This window comes from Cherax quadricarinatus, chromosome 83 (assembly GCF_038502225.1).
Source record: "Cherax quadricarinatus isolate ZL_2023a chromosome 83, ASM3850222v1, whole genome shotgun sequence".
Taxonomy (NCBI): Eukaryota; Metazoa; Arthropoda; class Malacostraca; order Decapoda; family Parastacidae; genus Cherax; species Cherax quadricarinatus.
In genome coordinates, this window is record NC_091374.1 from 5,854,314 (window position 1) to 5,875,388 (window position 21,075).

Sequence of the window (21,075 nt, forward strand, 5' to 3'; positions counted from 1 at the left end):
TATTGTGGGAATTATAAAAGAAACCAAGTCTTCTCTGGTAAGAGAAACGGGAACAAAATATTTGAAGGATCACAATGGAAATAAGCCTCTTTGACCGTTTTCTGGGTTATATATAATTTACACTATGTATGATAACTGTTCTTATGTGTACCTGTACCTAAATAAAACTTAGCTGGACCAGGAACTGGAAGATAGACAAAAAAGATAGTCTCAGAGCTGAGAGGTATTGCCTAGAAGAGCTAAACCTGTTACTAGAGGAAAGACCTGGGGTGACACGATTACGACGTACAAAATACCGAGAGGAATTGACAGGGTGAGTGTCTGAGAGGCGGGACTCAGGTACACGAGGTCACAACTGGATTTAAAAACTAATATGAGCCATATGGATGTTAGGAAATATTTCTTTAGCATTAAAATGGTCAGGAAGTGGTACTATCTAGATAGCAAAGTGGAAGAGGCAGGATCCATACATAGTTTTAAGAATATGTATGAAAAGGCTCACGATGCCATCTGATATGAGTTTGACGAAACAGAATTAGAAAAAGGAAAGTTTTTAAGTTAGGTACAAGTGCACATAAATAAGCACACCAGTGCTAAATCATTACTGATTCTATGTCATCATTGAAGGCTCTTGGCTCATATAATGACTCCAACAACATGCTCATTGGGGAAGCCAGGTATAGATACTCAAAAATTAGGGACAAAGGAATTAATGTACAATTGCTATGGATCCCATCACACATTGGATTACTCCTTCATGATAAAGTTGATATGTTAGCCAAGAAGAGTATCCAGAAGGAGAACGTAGAATATAACTTTAGTATAACTGTGTCTAGCATTAGGAATAATATTAGGAGAGAAGTAAATAATGAAGATGATTGTTATAGGAATGCAGTTAGAAGCCTGAGTAGATCTATAACCCACTATGATAACATGAACGTAGATAAGTATGTTTATGGAGCAACTTGCAATGTGAACAGACTGACTGATGTTGTAGTGGGGAGGCTTAGGCTTGGTTACAAGTACTTCTGGCAGTTTGGGAGACACACAGATGATGATCAAACTAAATGTAAATTATGTGATCAGGCATATGGTCACTCTCTTGAACACTATGTGCTTAATTGTCCACTTATTGAGGAATACAGAGACAGACAGTATAATAACCTATGTGACATGTCAAGGTATCTTATTAATGAAAATAAGATACCAGATATACTAAGCAAATTTCCTAAATTTGCTTGTAACAGATAAGTGAACTATAGATATGTAGATATAAATCCATATGTATTCCTGTTAACCCTTTGGGGCCTAGTTCCTAGGCCTTTTGTGTATTCATATGCTCTCGCGCTACCGTCCACAGTAAGTAAGTAAGTAAATTTATTCAGGTATACACAATACAGTTACATAGAATTATCATACATAGCAGCATATGTGTAGAGAACCTAGGATAACCCAAAAAAGTCAGACAGAGTGACTTATTTCCATTGGGGTCCTTTTACCTTATTATTATAATATAAAGGTTATAATATTTTCTTATTATTCTATAATGAAGATAACATCTTATTATCATACTAAAAAGACTATCTACTACACGAGGGTCATTAAGACTATCTACAATACGAGGGTCATTAAGACTATCTACTACCCGAGGGTCATTACGACTATCTACAATACGAGGGGTCATTACTAGGGATAAGGTAAAATTTACACGTATTTTAGCTAAAAAATAGAAAATCATTCCCCTTCCTTTCTGTTGCTTCGTTCATCAGACACTTTTTGGCAGTCTTCTTGAACTGGTTCAAGCTATGACTGGCCTTGACATTTGTGGGTAGTCTGTTCCATTCCTTTATTGCTGTACAATAAAAGGTGTTTGAAGCCTGGCCACACAGCTGTTGGCATGGCCGACGCGGCAGGTTGTGTAGTGGGCTAGCTGCGGGATTTTCAAGGATAGCTCCTGGTCAAAGAGGCTGACCAGGTCCCTACTTAACAGAACTCAGTGTGAATGCTTTGAGAAGATACCAGAGCAGCGAACGGACATCCCAGTGCATCGTTTCAGCGTAAATAGTTGAAGTGTTGTGCAGTTTTAGATGGTTTGGTGTTGTTGAGTCAGGACCAGTCAGCGCCTCCCCCCCTCTCCGCTGGGGGGGAGGGGGAGGGCGTGTGTAGTAAACAGTGACCCTCTCATAACGCCTCACCCCTGCGCGTCTCCCCCGCCTCACCCACCCAACTCCCAGCGCCACCCCATCTATAGAGGGTACTTCTCCCCTAACCCACGATGTCAGCGATGGCACTGCAGGGAGTGCCGGGCTCACAGGAACTTCTACTACAGTGACAGCATCGTGGAGTTCGACCGTTAGGCAGCTGTCAGGTGTGCCACAGGCAGTGTGTACTCAGTTCCTCAAGCTTCAACATCCGTGCACACGAGGGCCTGGGATCTTCAATCAACTTGGCGTCCACCAGGACGCTGACATGTCCCTAGGACAGCTCTCCATCGGGCTGCTAACGGAGTCACTGGCTTCTTGGACCTCTTGGGGAGGGTCGATGGTGCTCGTGCAAGCAGCAGATCCCTGGGCAACTTGCTGCTGTTTGCAATGGCTGTCTGCCGAGGAGAGACAGGCACCTAGCAACATCTGTTGTTGGGGCATTGGATGAATTCCCTACTATGTTTGTTAACTGCTCATTACTCTGTAATTTGTCTATGATTGTAATCATGTCATAACGTGTTTATCATTCATTACCTTTGAAACTTGTCATGATTGTGACCAGCTCTACCTGGAGCTCATTACCTTTGTAAATTCTCATGATTAATGTGTTTATGATTCATTACCTTTGCAATTATTCATGAGTGTGACCAGCTCAACCTGGAGCTCATTACCTTTGTAACTTGGTCATGATTATGACCAGATCTAGTTCATTACCTTTGTAACTTGCTCATCTACAAAAACTTTGGAGTCCAGTCCCTGGACCAATTATGTACCTCTGTAATCTTTTGACTACCGCCCACAGGATGGGTATGGGGTGCAAAATAAACATATTAAAATAAGCCTGGCCACTGACTGTGGGTACTACAAAGTTGTGCTCTCTCCCCCTAGTACTATGGATATGGGGCGCACAATAAACTAGCCACTTCGGTGGCAAAATCTAATCTAACATAAATAGTTACATAAATTATCATACATGGCAGAATAAGACTAAATCACCGAGGATAACCCAAAAAAAAGATCCTAGTAAGTTTAGCTAGACACAGGTACAGTGTAAATTACTTAGAATAACCCAATAAAGTTAAAGTGACTTATTTCCAGTGGTGTCCTATATATGAAAAGCTACTCTAGGTAAATAACTAAACCACACACACACACACGTATTAGTTAATACAAATATATGAAATTTTAAGAAGAGTTCTGAGCCCTACACAGCCATAATATATAATTATTCTAACCCGGTAAATATAAGCCTCTCATAAGCGATATTAATTCCCCATGACTGCTATAATTTATGACACTTCAGCTAGCTTTTAACATAACCTGATAGCTAAATATAGTACAACACTAAACAAGGCAAGGACAAAACAGGATCTCTCCCTACTGACACACACACACCTATAAAACACCTAATTTCTTCACTATGCACTAACTTGGGAAAACTATTACGAATATAGATACGCCAAAAAGTCCTGTTGTATCTAAAGGACCCCCCCAAAAAATGTCACTGACTTTTTTGGGTTATCCCAGGTTCTCTACACATATACTGCTATGTATGATAATTTATGTAACTGTACTCACCTAATTGTGAGTACAGTTACAGGGGTCGAGACTCAGCTCCTGGCCCCGCCAGTTCACTGAGTGCTACTAGGTCCTCTCTCTCCCTGCTCCACGAGCTTTATTATACCTCATCTTAAAGCTACGTATGGTTCCTGCCTCCTCTACCTCACTACGTATTTTATATACCTGAATAATCTTACTAATGTGGACGCCTGTCGAGAGACCTCTCACCATCCCACCTTGCTGACAGAGCTCGAGAAAAATAAAACTAAAGGAATTCTAATGGTAAATATCTTTAAGGTCAAGTGGCCGTCAGAGGGATGAACAATAGACAATAGAGCAAAGGTCCAAGATAATTGTGGTCGGGGACGTCAGCAAGGAACTCAATGGAAATAGGTTAATTGTCTAACTTTTCTGGGTTATCCTAGGTAGTGTACACAGGTTACTATGCATGATAATTGTACTTATGTGTACCTGTACCTAAATAAACTTATGAAAAAAATAAAAAACCTTATTGTGGGTTGTACAAAGTATTTCTTTTAAAGTATATAGTATATAGACCGCACAATAAGAAAACTGAAACTGAATATAGGAAAGAGTAAGGTGATGAGGACAGAAAAAAAAAATAGGTAACGAAAGAGTGGATATCAGATTAGAAGGAGAGAGTATGGAGGAGGTGAATATATTTAGGAGTGGACGTGTCAGCAGATGGATCTATGAAGGATGAGGTGAATTATAGAATTGACGAGAGGAAGAAGGCGAGTGGTGCTCTGAGGAGTCTGTGGAGACAAAGAACTTTATCCATGAAAGCAAATACGGGAATGTATGAGAGTAGAGTTATACCAACGCTTTTATGTGGGTGTGAAGCATGGATGGTGAATGTTGTAACAAGGAGAAGGCTGGAGGTAGTGGAGATGTCATGTCTGAGGGCAACGTGTGGTGTGAATATAATGAAGAGAATTCGTAGTTTGGAAATTAGGAGGTGGTGCAGGATTACCAAAATTATTATCCAGAGCTGAGGAGGGGTCATTGAGGTGGTTCGGACATGTAGAGAGAATGGAATGAAACAGAATGACTTCCAGAGTGTATAAATCTGTAGTGGAAGGAAGGCGGGGTAGGGGTCGGCCTAGGAAAAGTTGGATTATTATAATCATGGGGAGCGCTAAACCCGTAGGATTATACAGTGCATGTGGGGGTAAAGGAGGTTTTGTGTGCGAGGGGCTTGGAGTTCCAGCAAGCATGCGTGAGCATGTTAGATAGCAAATGGAGACAAATGGTTTTGAGGACTTGACGTGCTGTTGGAGTGTGAGCAAGGTAATATTTATGAAGGGATTCAGGGAAACTGGCAGGCCGGACTTGAGTCCTGGAGATGGGAAGTACAGTGTCTGCACTCTGAAGGAGGGGTGTTAATGTTGCAGTTTTATAACTGCAGTCTAAACACACCTCTGCCAAGACAGTGATGAAGTGAATGATGGTGAAAGTTTTTATTTTTCGGGCCATCCTGCCTTGGTGGGAGACGGCCGTGTAAAAAAAAATAAGAAAAAATAAGAGCTTAATTAAAGCTACCCATCACCCTGGAGTATACCTAGAGGGGTTTTTGGGGTCAACGCCCCCGTGGCCCAGTCACTGACCAGGCCTCGTGGTGAATCAGGGCCTGATCAACCAGGTTGTTACTGTTGGCCACACATAAACCAACATACAAACCACAGCCCAGTTGTCCAGCCCCTTCTTGAAGACAGCCAGGGGCCTATTGGGAATACCCCCTTACGTATGCTGGGAGGCAGCTGAACAGTCTTGGGCCCTTGACACTGGTGTTGTCTCTTAGCATATTTGTGGCGCCCCTGCTTTTCATTGGGGGAATGTTGCATCTCCTGCCCAGTCTTTTGGTGTCGTAGCGAGTGATTTTCATGTGAAAATTTGGGATTAGTCTCTCTAGGATTTTCCAAGTGTATATTATCATGCATCTTTCTCGCCTGCATTCAAGGGAATACAAATCAAGGGACTTAAACCGTTCCCAGTAATTTAGGTGCTTTATCGTATGGTGTGAAAATTCCCTTTACATTCTCCAGGTCTGCAATTTTGCCTGCCTTGAAGGGGGCCATTAGTGTACAGTAATATTTCAATTTTGAGTCAGTCCAAAAAAATTTATTTAGATTGTCAACTCTTAGTATGGTTAATAATGGTTCACTAAGTGCTGAGTCATACTGGGACTTCAGTATCTCACTCATTTATCTGCTGTCATCTCTGCAGGTCCCATCTCATCTAAGCAGAGGTCCAATACTGGATGTTTTTTGCCTTAGATCTGGCACAAGAAAAGAAATATTTTGGGTTTCTTTCTATTTTATTTATGGCTTAAAATGTTCCTGAGTTTCTTGTCTCAATATTTGCTATTTCTCTCGCCAATGTCTCCTTTCGTAATTCAGATATACCGGCCCCTCTCAGTAGCTTTGTGATTCTTCACCTTCGCCTGTATAGGGAGCGACTCTTTCTAGTTTACATCTTCTCTTCCTTTTTCTTAGAGGAATATGTCTCGAGCACACTTCAAGTGTCAGAGTTAATTTATACGCAAAGGTTCGGATCCGTGTTGTTTAGGATATCTTCCAGCTATTTTCATTTAGGACATAGCTGACTTGATCCCACTGTAATATATATATATATATATATATATATATATATATATATATATATATATATATATATATATATATATATACACACACACACGACGGAAGGTGTCTATCTCTGTAAATAATAATAGTCACTGAAGGATAATGTAATAATCACTGTGAAAGTGTAATAACCACACGAATAGTGTTATATTTATTCTCCAGTGATGTAATATATACAGTGAAATAATCAGTGTGGAATACAGTGTAGCGTCAGCTTTGACCATGGCATCATTAGTTAGGAATGTTTCTCAGCCAGAGATCACTGGAACTTCCTCAGTATTGCCACAGAGTCTGGCTCCTGGAGGACCCGGGCGAGGCCTAGTACAAGTCTTACTTCTCTCAAGGAGTGTGCTGGAAATATTTTGATATTAGAAGAAATATGAACGACTGTCATCTTTTTTTATGAAAGTGTTTTCTTTATGTAGAAGCAGGCGGTCAAGCCGCCACAAATAAATTATAATTGGCGACGGTACGTTTTCAATAATCTCTTGAATGCTGATCATTCTATTTATCCTTGTATCTCATTTCTCCTTCTTCCCTTACTCATCCTTCCTCTCTCCCTCTCACTGACAACACAGTTAGCCGGATGTTGCGAGAATCCCAGGAGACAGACTGGTTTTGGAGAGTGGTGGGGAAGGGGGAGTAAAGGTGATGGAGAGTGCGTCGGAGAGGATTGGGGGAGAAATATACAAATACAATATTTTATTTATCTATGCAGTACAAAAATAATGTAATAAAACACTGGAAGGCATGAAAGTCACTAGTATGCAGTGTATTTTCGGGAATACTAATCCTAATGTTTCAAGACTCGTGAAGGGTCTCCTAGAACTGTTCATCACAGGTGTTAGTGGTGGTTGTGGGGGGGGGGGGACAAGGGAAGGGAAGGTGGGAAGGAAGGTGTTAGTGATGGTGGGTACTTGCCTGTGTTTCTCTGCCCAGATAATCGATCCGAGACTTTGCTCTTTTTTTTTTTTGAGTCAAGGAGTTAGGAGTAGTTAGTTAGTTTAATATGTTTATTATGCACCCCATACCCATCCTGTGGGCGGTAGTCAAAAGATTACAGAGGTACATAATTGGTCCAGGGACTGGACCTCAAAGTTTTGTAGCTGAGCAAGTTACAGAGGTAATGAATTCACAATTTACAAGGAGTAGGGAGATGGAGAGAACGACCTTTACCTTTGCCTTTGATGAATTCCGAGAGTTTTTCTACTCTCGGAGCCCGGCCATAGGCCGTGCTTGCCTGGTCAACCAGGCTGTTGTTGGTGGCCACATCCCCACAGATAGAGATGTTTAATAAGAGAAGGGGCAATACTTTCCCAGGTTGAGTTTCCAGTCATGAACGGACGGACAAGTGAATACAGTGTGCTTGATTACTTGTGTTTACGGGGGTCGAGTCCTGGTTCCAGGCTCCATCTCTTAAACTATATTCGTCACTGCTGATATATAACCTCACGGGGGCATAAAATACGTACTCTTCACATAGTCTACGAAGTATCTCCACCAGTTCTCTCCTGTCCAGCCTAGCTTCTTCTCCACCCTGAAAACGAAGACGTATATCCTAGCTTCCTGTAGTTAATTTTTTTATATTTCCATCTAATAATAATCATAATTTCAAAAAGATACAATGTTTATATAGAGATGGGTGACATTTACCTGGAGTTTACCTGGAGAGAGTTCCGGGGGTCAACGCCCCCGCGGCCCGGTCTGTGACCAGGCCTCCTGGTGGATCAGAGCCTGATCAACCAGGCTGTTGCTGCTGGCTGCACGCAAGCCAACGTACGAGCCACAGCCCGGCTGGTCAGGAACCGACTTTAGGTGCTTGTCCAGTGCCAGCTTGAAGACTGCCAGGGGTCTGTTGGTAATCCCCCTTATGTGTGCTGGGAGGCAGTTGAACAGTCTCGGGCCCATGACACTTATTGTATGGTCTCTTAACGTGCTAGTGACACCCCTGCTTTTCATTGGGGGGATGGTGCATCGTCTGCCAAGTCTTTTGCTTTCGTAGTGAGTGATTTTCGTGTGCAAGTTCGGTACTAGTCCCTCTAGGATTTTCCAGGTGTATATAATCATGTATCTCTCCCGCCTGCGTTCCAGGGAATACAGGTTCAGGAACCTCAAGCGCTCCCAGTAATTGAGGTGTTTTATCTCCGTTATGCGCGCCGTGAAGGTTCTCTGTACATTTTCTAGGTCAGCAATTTCACCTGCCTTGAAAGGTGCTGTTAGCGTGCAGCAATATTCCAGCCTAGATAGAACAAGTGACCTGAAGAGTGTCATCATGGGCTTGGCCTCCCTAGTTTTGAAGGTTCTCATTATCCATCCTGTCATTTTTCTAGCAGATGCGATTGATACAATGTTATGGTCCTTGAAGGTGAGATCCTCCGACATGATCACTCCCAGGTCTTTGACGTTGGTGTTTCGCTCTATTTTGTGGCCAGAATTTGTTTTGTACTCTGATGAAGATTTAATTTCCTCATGTTTACCATATCTGAGTAATTGAAATCTCTCATCGTTGAACTTCATATTGTTTTCTGCAGCCCACTGAAAGATTTGGTTGATGTCCGCCTGGAGCTTTGCAGTGTCTGCAATGGAAGACACTGTCATGCAGATTCGGGTGTCATCTGCAAAGGAAGACACGGTGCTGTGGCTGACATCCTTGTCTATGTCGGATATGAGGATGAGGAACAAGATGGGAGCGAGTACTGTGCCTTGTGGAACAGAGCTTTTCACCGTAGCTGCCTCGGACTTTACTCTGTTGACGACTACTCTCTGTGTTCTGTTAGTGAGGAAATTATAGATCCATCGACCGACTTTTCCTGTTATTCCTTTAGCACGCATTTTGTGCGCTATTACGCCATGGTCACACTTGTCGAAGGCTTTTGCAAAGTCTGTATATATTACATCTGCATTCTTTTTGTCTTCTAGTGCATTTAGGACCTTTTCGTAGTGATCCAATAGTTGAGACAGACAGGAGCGACCTGTTCTAAACCCATGTTGCCCTGGGTTGTGTAACTGATGGGTTTCTAGATGGGTGGTGATCTTGCTTCTTAGGACCCTTTCAAAGATTTTTATGATATGGGATGTTAGTGCTATTGGTCTGTAGTCCTTTGCTGTTGCTTTACTGCCCCCTTTGTGGAGTGGGGCTATGTCTGTTGTTTTTAGTAACTGTGGGACGACCCCCGTGTCCATGCTCCCTCTCCATAGGATGGAAAAGGCTCGTGATAGGGGCTTCTTGCAGTTCTTGATGAACACAGAGTTCCATGAGTCTGGCCCTGGGGCAGAGTGCATGGGCATGTCATTTATCGCCTGTTCGAAGTCATTTGGCGTCAGGATAACATCGGATAGGCTTGTGTTAATCAAATTTTGTGGCTCTCTCATAAAAAATTCATTTTGATCTTCGACTCTCAGTCTGGTTAGCGGCTTGCTAAAAACTGAGTCATATTGGGACTTGAGTAGCTCACTCATTTCCTTGCTGTCATTTCCTTGCTGTGTATACGGAAATCAAATAGATATGCAAAGCATATCTTCGAGCCTCGCATCACTGGAGTGTTTCAGCCGTCCTGCCAGACCATGTGAGAATGTTGATTGTCGTAATCATGACTGTTAATATCACAATCTGCAAGCTAAAACGGATGATAACCTTCAGAAATGCTGCTGGGCAGTGACTCCAGTCAGGAGTATAATAAATGTTGTGACAAGAATTAATGTACACAACCGTTCAACTCAAGGTTTACACTCAACGTGTCGTGATAGTTCATGTACACAATGATTCAAACAACTCCAGGTATACACTGCTAAGATGGAAGTTTACCCCAAGTCAACTTAGGCTACTGCGGGTTGGTTGCTTAACTGAGTAAACCTTTTAAGCTTGTCGACCTGTTCACAACCAGTCATTAACACTGTAATCTTTCAGTGTATATACACCTCACGGTGTACACATTCTCCAGTATATTTTCTACTAGAGTTAGAAAGTCGTGCTAATTCTTAGCACTGACAGGTGTTTATTACAATTTATTCATTATATGGAGTATTGAGAAAATAAGGCAGGTTTAAGTTGTATGCAGAGTCAGTCTTAGGAGCCAATTGCTGCAAGATTATAAATTTGCATTTCATTTGTACATTGATGTATCGAGGGGCGGATCTACTATTAATGAAGTTTAACTGTCAGGGGCCCCTAATCCCTGAGGGGCCCCCAGAAGTCCACACTGCTTAAAAAAATTGGATCTACAGTGTGAGAAAGGGCCCCCAAAATGTAGGTCCGCCACCAGATAGACATATTGTTGACAATCAACATGTGACTTGCAGGTTTCACAAGGTGTTTGAGACTGCGCCTACGGACGTTCCATTACTGGGGAAATACCTGTTGAGGTGGTCAGTCTGAGGAAGCAGTGGGAGAAGGAATGAGGGAGTGTACGATGTTTACACCCAGAGGTGTATTTCTCTCAGTGTATATGTACTTTAGTCCCTATTTTAGGGATTAAATTATTCTTGTCTGGTGGTGAGAAGGTTACGCGCAGCCTAGCTTAGCCATTTCTTGAACACTTCTGAGTGAGTTGTTTCTAAATTCATTAATTTTATCACACTCCAGTACATAATGACGCAATGTGTGACAATAATCCATCTGGCAAAGTTTACATTTCGTTTGGTCTACATCTGGTGGTGGTGATTTAACCTGCCAAAGATACTTGTAACCCAGCCGGAGCAGCGTTCATTACCTTTGTAAATTGTGAGTTCATTACCTCTGTAACTTGCTCAGCTGTCAAAACTTTGGAGTCCAGTCCCTGGACCAATTATGTACCTCTGTAATCTTTTGACTACCGCCCACAGGATGGGTATGGGGTGCATAATAAACATATTAAACTAAAACTAAGCCTAGCGTAGTAGGTAGACTTTAAACCCCATTAACCAAGCAACCAGCCTTAATGACCCTCGTGTAGTAGACTTTAAACCCTATTAACCAACCAACCAGTCTTAATGGTCATCATGTAGTAGACTTTAAACCCCATTAACCAACCAACCAGCCTTAATGGCCCTCGTGTAGTAGACAGACTTTAAACGTCATTAACCAACCAACCGGAGGGTGGAGGGAGGGGGGATGTCGATGCGACAATGGGATCTTGATCCGAGGACCTGAGGCTACCTTCAATTTCTCAGACTTCCACCCATTCCTCATATGAGCCTTACGGATCTAGTGCTCACCCGCGAATATAACAGAACAAGCGCATCATCACAACCCGGAATTAATATCCACCACAACACTCGACCAACGGTACCAGCCACAAAACCAAGTCATGTTATATATATAATGTCTCACGCCTTGCTTGAGTGAATGTCACTGGACATGTCACACAATGCGTAATTAACCGGAGGGTGCGGGGGAGAGGGTGACAGGAGAGTGTGTGGAGTTAATATTGCGTAATGATGAATTAGGGTCTCTCCCCCACCACTAGAAACGGGTCACGTTCTGGAGTCTCATGATACATTATTCTTTTTCTGTAAGTAATTTTTCTTCTGGAGTGCACAGTAGTGTATATTTTAGCAACTGCTTTTACAATAACTACTACTATTATTATTAAAACTACTACGCTACTACTACTGTAAACAACGGTCAGCAGCCTAATGGATTTTGTACACTGTTCAGAGGATCGTTTAAGCTATCAGAGAGTTCATTCTATCAATTTAGGCATGTAGTCAAAGGATTCAGTTATAGGATCAAAGGATTAGTTTTGACGACCAGGTCTGTGTGGTCTTGACAACCAGGTCTGGTGTGGTCTTGACGACCAGGTCTGTGTGGTCTTGACGACCAGGTCTGGTGTGGTCTTGACGACCAGGTCTAGTGTGGTTTTGACAACCAGGTTTGGTGTGGTCTTGACGACCAGGTCTAGTGTGGTTTTGACAACCAGGTCTGGTGTGGTCTTGACGACCAGGTCTAGTGTGGTTTTGACAACCAGGTCTGGTGTGGTCTTGACGACCAGGTCTTGTGTGGTCTTGACTAGGTCTGGTGTGGTCTTGACGTCCAGGTCTGGTGTGGTCTTGACTAAGTCTGGTGTGGTCTTGACGATCAGGTCTTGTGTGGTCTGGTGTGGTCTTGACGACCAGGTCTTGTGTGGTCTTGACTAGGTCTGGTGTGGTCTTGACGACCAGGTCTGGTGTGGTCTTGACGACCAGGTCTGGTGTGGTCTTGACAACCAGGTCTAGTGTGGTCTTGACGACCAGGTCTGGTGTGGTCTTGACGACCAGGTCTAGTGTGGTCTTGACTGGGATTGTAGCCAGCAACAACTTTGAGAGCATTTAGCCTAGCTTTGCATTTCTTGTTTAGTTGTGGTATAGTGGATTTGTTAAAGGGTACATCTACACCAAGATATCTGTAAGTTTTAACGTAGCTAATGATTTCACCCTGCAAATAGATGGGTGGGGGATGTCGTTTGCTTGTTAAGATCTTTGTTTTAGAAGAAGATATTATGAGGCCTAGTCGATTACAAATTGCTTGAACTTCATTAAGAATGGTATTCATCTTCTTATGCCCTGTTGTATGGATCATGATATCATCAGCATAGCTTATAGCTATATGTTTAGGTGAGGCAGGTAGAGCATTTAGGAGAGCATTAATCAGAATATTAAATAGCATGGGACTAAGAACTCCTCCCTGCGGTGTACATAAAGACATTTCTTTAGAATCACTTCTGAAGCCTTGGTAAAGGACAGAGGATACTCTATTTGACAGGTATCCTATTATCCAGCAGAGTAAGCTACCACCAATATTCATTTTGGCTAGTTCATGTAGTATAACGGTTCTGTTCGCAATATCAAATGCAGATTTTAGATCAAGAAAAGTGGTAAAACTAGTAGAGGTGTGTGCAGTGAGAAAGGTGGAAATACAGTTCTGCACACTTTTACCTTTCATGCAATCCTAATGGCGCTAAAGCTAACCTATGACACTGAGCTTGACTCTATCATCATTACTGATTCTATGTCATCATTGAAGGCTATTGACTCATATAATGACTCCAACAACATGCTCATTGGGGAAGCCAGGTATAGATACTCAAAAATTAGGGACAAAGGAATTAATGTACAATTGCTATGGATCCCATCACACATTGGATTACTCCTTCATGATAAAGTTGATATGTTAGCCAAGAAGAGTACCCAGAAGGAGAATGTAGAATATAACTTTGGTATAACTGTGTCTAGCATTAGGAATAATATTAGGAGAGAAGTAAATAATGAAAATGAATGTTATAGGAATGCAGTTAGAAGCCTGAGTAGATCTATAACCCACTATGATAACATGAACGTAGATAAGTATGTTTATGGAGCAACTTGCAATGTGAACACTGACTGATGTTGTAGTGGGGAGGCTTAGGCTTGGTTACAAGTACTTCTGGCAGTTTGGGAGACACACAGATGATGATCAAACTAAATGTAAATTATGTGATCAGGCATATGGTCACTCTCTTGAACACTATGTGCTTAATTGTCCACTTATTGAGGAATACAGAGACAGACAGTATAATAACCTATGTGACATGTCAAGATATCTTATTAATGAAAATAAGATACCAGATATACTAAGCAAATTTCCTAAATTTGCTTGTAACAGATAAGTGAACTATAGATATGTAGATATAAATCCATATGTATTCCTGTTAACCCTTTGGGGCCTAGTTCCTAGGCCTTTTGCGTATCCATATGCTCTCGCGCTACCGTCCACAGGAGGGATATGGGGCGCACAATAAACTAGCCACTTCGGTGGCAAAATCTAATCATCTTGACAACCAGGTCTAGTGTGGTCTTGACAACCAGGTCTAGTGTGGTCTTGACGACCAGGTCTGGTGTGGTCTTGACGACCAGGTCTAGTGTGGTCTTGACAACCAGGTCTAGTGTGGTCTTGACAACCAGGTCTAATGTGGTCTTGACAACCAGGTCTGGTGTGGTCTTGACAACCAGGTCTGGTGTGGTCTTGACAACCAGGTCTGGTGTGGTCTTGACGACCAGGTCTAGTGTGGTCTTGACAACCAGGTCTAGTGTGGTCTTGACAACCAGGTCTAGTGTGGTCTTGACAACCAGGTCTAGTGTGGTCTTGACAACCAGGTCTGGTGTGGTCTTGACAACCAGGTCTGGTGTGGTCCTAATGACCAAAGTCTAATATGCCTGGTAAATGATTTGGCAGAATTTTTTTTTTTTTTGTAAATCTTTTTCGTTTATCACCCGCGGTGCGAGAATGGGCTGTGACAATGGGCGTGGGAGATCTCGACGCACGCCCTCGGTGATTCCCACTTGACTCACGCCCGTGGTACGGTACCTGGGCGTCACCCAAGGTTAGCCTAGTCTCTTAACCTGGTCCCTCCCTCACTGACTTGCTTAATAACATGTGCCTGTGAGCCTAGTTCTACCCAGTCGAAACTGTAACCACGCCCTGGGATGTACCCAGTACCCAGCAGGAAAGTAGCATATCCTAGCATCCCAGCAGACTGAGTACAATGTGTGGATGGACTCCTGGTGTACCCTAGGACAAGCCTTGTCACCGTGGCTGGGTTGGGTGCGCATCCCGACCTTCAGACACACAGGCGCCATTACGCACCTAATATGACCCACCCAAGTCTTTAGTTTACGCCAATTGTTTATCCTTCAACAATTTCCCGATTGAGAGTAAACATTATATGATTTTTCTATACGAACAGCCAAGTACTTCAACAATGTACACAAGATCATATTTTTACATAAATTTTCTTTTCCTTTCTTCGTTATGAGGACGCAGACAGGAGGGTTTGCAAACAGTAAAACACTTTTAGTTGTATTCTATACTGTCGTAGGTCAGGACGAAGGCGGCTTCCAGGCACTTTCTCCTGATCCTATTATCTTCCATGCACTATGAATTTGGTTCTGTCCCAGGACATGAGGTGTGAATACTTGTCCCTATGTACTTATAACACATGGGGGCTATTAGTGTTACGTAATAATATTTATTTCTACAAGTACATGATATAAAGTATACAGACCAAAGCTGAAATCAATGACATACTATATAGAAAGCCCCTTGTTATGTAGAGCATTTCGGGCAAATTAGGTCAATTATGTCTCCAGGATGCGACCCACACCAGTCCACTAACACCCAGCTACTATTTTACTGCTAGGTGAACAGGGACAGCAGGTGTCTCAAGGAAACACGTCCTAATATTTCCACCCGTACCGGGGATCCTACGGACTGCCTTCCGTAGAGAGAATTCACTGCAACTAGTAGAGTAAATGTTGTGGAGTGCAGCAGTGTTGCTGGGTGCAGTGTACATACAGGTTTATTGATGCTGCTGACATTTTTGATTGAAAGTAAACTCTTCTACGTCACCTGTTAGCAGGTGACCTGACCCGTGCAGCAGCGCAAGTCACCTCATTCACGTCCTCGCTTCGCCTCACACCGTCACCTGATCATAAGAATTATACAAGTACTTTCCCTAGAGGAGTCTCATTATGCCAGTAGTGGTTCAGTAGTTAACACACTGGCCTACTAGTTTAAAGACTGGTTCACCACGGGTTCGAACCCCATCCAAGTGGTTTACATGTTTGCTATATAACTTGATGAAGATCTCGTTGAGCGAGAAGTGGTTATATTACAGGAGGGCCTCGCTTATACAGCAGGTTATATTCCGGATTACTGTAGGACCTCGCTTATACAGCAGGTTAGGTTCCATGATACTGTAGGGCCCGGCTTATTCAGTAGGTTAGGTTCTGGGCTACTGTAGGGCCCCGCTTATACAACAGGTTAGATTCTGGGGTACTATAGGGCCCCACTTATACAGAAGGTTAGGTTCCTGGTTACTGTAGGACCCCGTTTATACAGCAGGTTAGGTTCCATGCTTTTAAAAATGTGTGTGTGTGTGTACTCACCTATTTGTACTCACCTATTTGTGGTTGCAGGGGTCGAGTCCTAGCTGTGTGTGTGTGTGTGTGTGTGTGTGTGTGTGTGTGTGTGTGTGTGTGTGTGTGTGTGTGTGTGTGTGTGTGTGTGTGTGTGTGTGTGTGTGTGTGTTTGTGTGTATACTAGAGAATGTAGACCATGAGACCGGATACCAAGAAGTTTTTACCATTGCCCCGGAGAACCGGTTAACCGGTGACATTAAACAAGCGTTACGTAACGGGGCTTTATAGCGAAGCTTGGCGCCTGGTATAGAAAACTCACCGACGATTACACAACGGCGAGTTCACTGTGCATCTTGTTTGTCATAATGATAGGTTACTGTAGTCACCTAATTGTCATTGTGTGTGTGAGAGAGAGAGAGAGAGAGAGAGAGAGAGAGAGAGAGAGAGAGAGAGAGAGAGAGAGAGAGAGAGAGAGATCCATAAACGGGACTGAACTAGTACATTGAAAATTGAGCACCACGTACCGTGACGATGTCAACACGTACTATAAAGATCTAAACACATACTAGAAAGGTCTCAACACGTACCAGAAAGGTCACAACACGTACTAGAAACATTACAACACGTACCAGAAAGGTCACAACACGTACCAGGAATAAATAAAGGGGATGTAAATAGTGTGCTGAAAATTTCCAGCCAAGACAGGACTCGCAGCAATGGTTTCAAGTTGGAAAAATTCAGATTCAGGAAGGATATAGGAAAGTACTCGTTTGGTAATAGAGTTGTGGATGAGTGGAACAAACTCCCGAGTACAGTTATTCAGGCTAAAACGTTGTGTAGTTTTAAAAATAGGTTAGATAAATACATGAGTGGGTGTGGGTGGGTGTGAGTTGGACCTGACTAGCTTGTGCTGCTGGGTCTGGTACAGTGCTCCACCCTTGAGTGGGGATGACCAGACTGGGTGGGTCATTGGTCTAATCCGGGGAGGAGGGGTACATGGACCTGCTCCGCATGGGTCAGTAGGCCCGTTGCAGTCTTCCTTCTTTCTTATGTTATGTACTACTGAAGAACTTGTACTTTTAAAACGATATTCACGAAACTCTGCGCTACACAGAGGAACTTTATAATGATAAGCTGCAAGAATCCTGGAGCAGCAGTGTGCTGTTTCATTCCTGAATCATTCAAGAGCAACGTAAGTTCCCCTGTCTCCTAATATCATGTTTATTTTCCCACTATAATCTACCTTGTCCATAATTACTACAGCATTTGTTCTGTTTCGTAAAGTGAAGTCCGGGATCTTTCCTTAATTCATGGTATAACTTAACAAATCTTTGATGACAACTGTGTTGCAGAGGTGTTAGCAAAGGTGGTAGAGACAGTGTTGAGGGTACTAAGTTAGTGAGAGGTGGTAGAGACAGTGTTGAGGGTACTAAGTTAGTGAGAGGTGGTAGAGACAGTGGTGAGGGTACTAAGTTAGTGAGAGGTGGTAGAGACAGTGGTGAGGGTACTAAGTTAGTGAGAGGTGGTAGAGACAGTGGTGAGGGTACTAAGTTAGTGAGAGGTGGTAGAGACAGTGTTGAGGGTACTAAGTTAGTGAGAGGTGGTAGAGACAGTGTTGAGGGTACTAAGTTAGTGAGAGGTGGTAGAGACAGTGGTGAGGGTACTAAGTTAGTGAGAGGTGGTAGAGACAGTGGTGAGGGTACTAAGTTAGTCAGAGGTGGTAGAGACAGTGTTGAGGGTACTAAGTTAGTGAGAGGTGGTAGAGACAGTGGTGAGGGTACTAAGTTAGTGAGAGGTGGTAGAGACAGTGGTGAGGGTACTAAGTTAGTGAGAGGTGGTAGAGACAGTGTTGAGGGTACTAAGTTAGTGAGAGGTGGTAGAGACAGTGTTGAGGGTACTAAGTTAGTGAGAGGTGGTAGAGACAGTGGTGAGGGTACTAAGTTAGTGAGAGGTGGTAGAGACAGTGGTGAGGGTACTAAGTTAGTGAGAGGTGGTAGAGACAGTGTTGAGGGTACTAAGTTAGTGAGAGGTGGTAGAGACAGTGTTGAGGGTACTAAGTTAGTGAGAGGTGGTAGAGACAGTGTTGAGGGTACTAAGTTAGTGAGAGGTGGTAGAGACAGTGTTGAGGGTACTAAGTTAGTGAGAGGTGGTAGAGACAGTGGTGAGGGTACTAAGTTAGTGAGAGGTGGTAGAGACAGTGGTGAGGGTACTAAGTTAGTGAGAGGTGGTAGAGACAGTGGTGAGGGTACTAAGTTAGTGAGAGGTGGTAGAGACAGTGGTGAGGGTACTAAGTTAGTGAGAGGTGGTAGAGACAGTGGTGAGGGTACTAAGTTAGTGAGAGGTGGTAGAGACAGTGGTGAGGGTACTAAGTTAGTGAGAGGTGGTAGAGACAGTGGTGAGGGTACTAAGTTAGTGAGAGGTGGTAGAGACAGTGGTGAGGGTACTAAGTTAGTGAGAGGTGGTAGAGACAGTGGTGAGGGTACTAAGTTAGTGAGAGGTGGTAGAGACAGTGTTGAGGGTACTAAGTTAGTGAGAGGTGGTAGAGACAGTGGTGAGGGTACTAAGTTAGTGAGAGGTGGTAGAGACAGTGTTGAGGGTACTAAGTTAGTGAGAGGTGGTAGAGACAGTGGTGAGGGTACTAAGTTAGTGAGAGGTGGTAGAGACAGTGTTGAGGGTACTAAGTTAGTGAGAGGTGGTAGAGACAGTGTTGAGGGTACTAAGTTAGTGAGAGGTGGTAGAGACAGTGGTGAGGGTACTAAGTTAGTGAGAGGTGGTAGAGACAGTGTTGAGGGTACTAAGTTAGTGAGAGGTGGTAGAGACAGTGTTGAGGGTACTAAGTTAGTGAGAGGTGGTAGAGACAGTGTTGAGGGTACTAAGTTAGTGAGAGGTGGTAGAGACAGTGTTGAGGGTGCTAAGTTAGTGAGAGGTGGTAGAGACAGTGTTGAGGGTGCTAAGTTAGTGAGAGGTGGTAGAGACAGTGTTGAGGGTACTAAGTTAGTGAGAGGTGGTAGAGACAGTGTTGAGGGTGCTAAGTTAGTGAGAGGTGGTAGAGACAGTGTTGAGGGTGCGAAGTTAGTGAGAGGTGGCAGAGACAGTGGTGAGGGTACTAAGTTAATGAGAGGTGGTAGAGACAGTGTTGAGGGTACTAAGTTAGTGAGAGGTGGTAGAGACAGTGTTGAGGGTACTAAGTTAGTGAGAGGTGGTAGAGACAGTGTTGAGGGTGCTAAGTTAGTGAGAGGTGGCAGAGACAGTGGTGAGGGTACTAAGTTAGTGAGAGGTGGTAGAGACAGTGTTGAGGGTACTAAGTTAGTGAGAGGTGGTAGAGACAGTGGTGAGGGTACTAAGTTAGTGAGAGGTGGTAGAGACAGTGTTGAGGGTGCGAAGTTAGTGAGAGGTGGCAGAGACAGTGGTGAGGGTACTAAGTTAATGAGAGGTGGTAGAGACAGTGTTGAGGGTACTAAGTTAGTGAGAGGTGGTAGAGACAGTGTTGAGGGTGCTAAGTTAGTGAGAGGTGGTAGAGACAGTGTTGAGGGTGCTAAGTTAGTGAGAGGTGGCAGAGACAGTGGTGAGGGTACTAAGTTAGTGAGAGGTGGTAGAGACAGTGTTGAGGGTACTAAGTTAGTGGGAGGTGGTAGAGACAGTGGTGAGGGTACTAAGTTAGTGAGAGGTGGTAGAGACAGTGTTGAGGGTACTAAGTTAGTGAGAGGTGGTAGAGACAGTGGTGAGGGTACTAAGTTAGTGAGAGGTGGTAGAGACAGTGTTGAGGGTACTAAGTTAGTGAGAGGTGGTAGAGACAGTGGTGAGGGTACTAAGTTAGTGAGAGGTGGTAGAGACAGTGTTGAGGGTACTAAGTTAGTGAGAGGTGGTAGAGACAGTGTTGAGGGTACTAAGTTAGTGAGAGGTGGTAGAGACAGTGTTGAGGGTACTAAGTTAGTGAGAGGTGGTAGAGACAGTGTTGAGGGTACTAAGTTAGTGAGAGGTGGTAGAGACAGTGGTGAGGGTACTAAGTTAGTGAGAGGTGGTAGAGACAGTGGTGAGGGTACTAAGTTAGTGAGAGGTGGTAGAGACAGTGTTGAGGGTACTAAGTTAGTGAGAGGTGGTAGAGACAGTGGTGAGGGTACTAAGTTAGTGAGAGGTGGTAGAGACAGTGTTGAGGGTACTAAGTTAGTGAGAGGTGGTAGAGACAGTGTTGAGGGTACTAAGTTAGTGAGAGGTGGTAGAGACAGTGTTGAGGGTACTAAGTTAGTGAGAGGTGGTAGAGACAGTGTTGAGGGTACTAAGTGAGAGGTGGTAGAGACAGTGGTGAGGGTACTAAGTTAGTGAGAGGTGGTAGAGACAGTGGTGAGGGTACTAAGTTAGTGAGAGGTGGTAGAGACAGTGGTGAGGGTACTAAGTTAGTGAAAGGTGGTAGAGACAGTGTTGAGGGTACTAAGTTAGTGAGAGGTGGTAGAGACAGTGTTGAGGGTACTAAGTTAGTGAGAGGTGGTAGAGACAGTGGTGAGGGTACTAAGTGAGAGGTGGTAGAGACAGTGGTGAGGGTACTAAGTTAGTGAGAGGTGACAGAGACAGTGTTGAGGGTACTAAGTTAGTGAGAGGTGGTAGAGACAGTGTTGAGGGTACTAAGTTAGTGAGAGGTGGTAGAGACAGTGGTGAGGGTACTAAGTTAGTGAGAGGTGGTAGAGACAGTGTTGAGGGTACTAAGTTAGTGAGAGGTGGCAGAGACAGTGGTGAGGGTACTAAGTTAGTGAGAGGTGGTAGAGACAGTGGTGAGGGTACTAAGTTAGTGAGAGGTG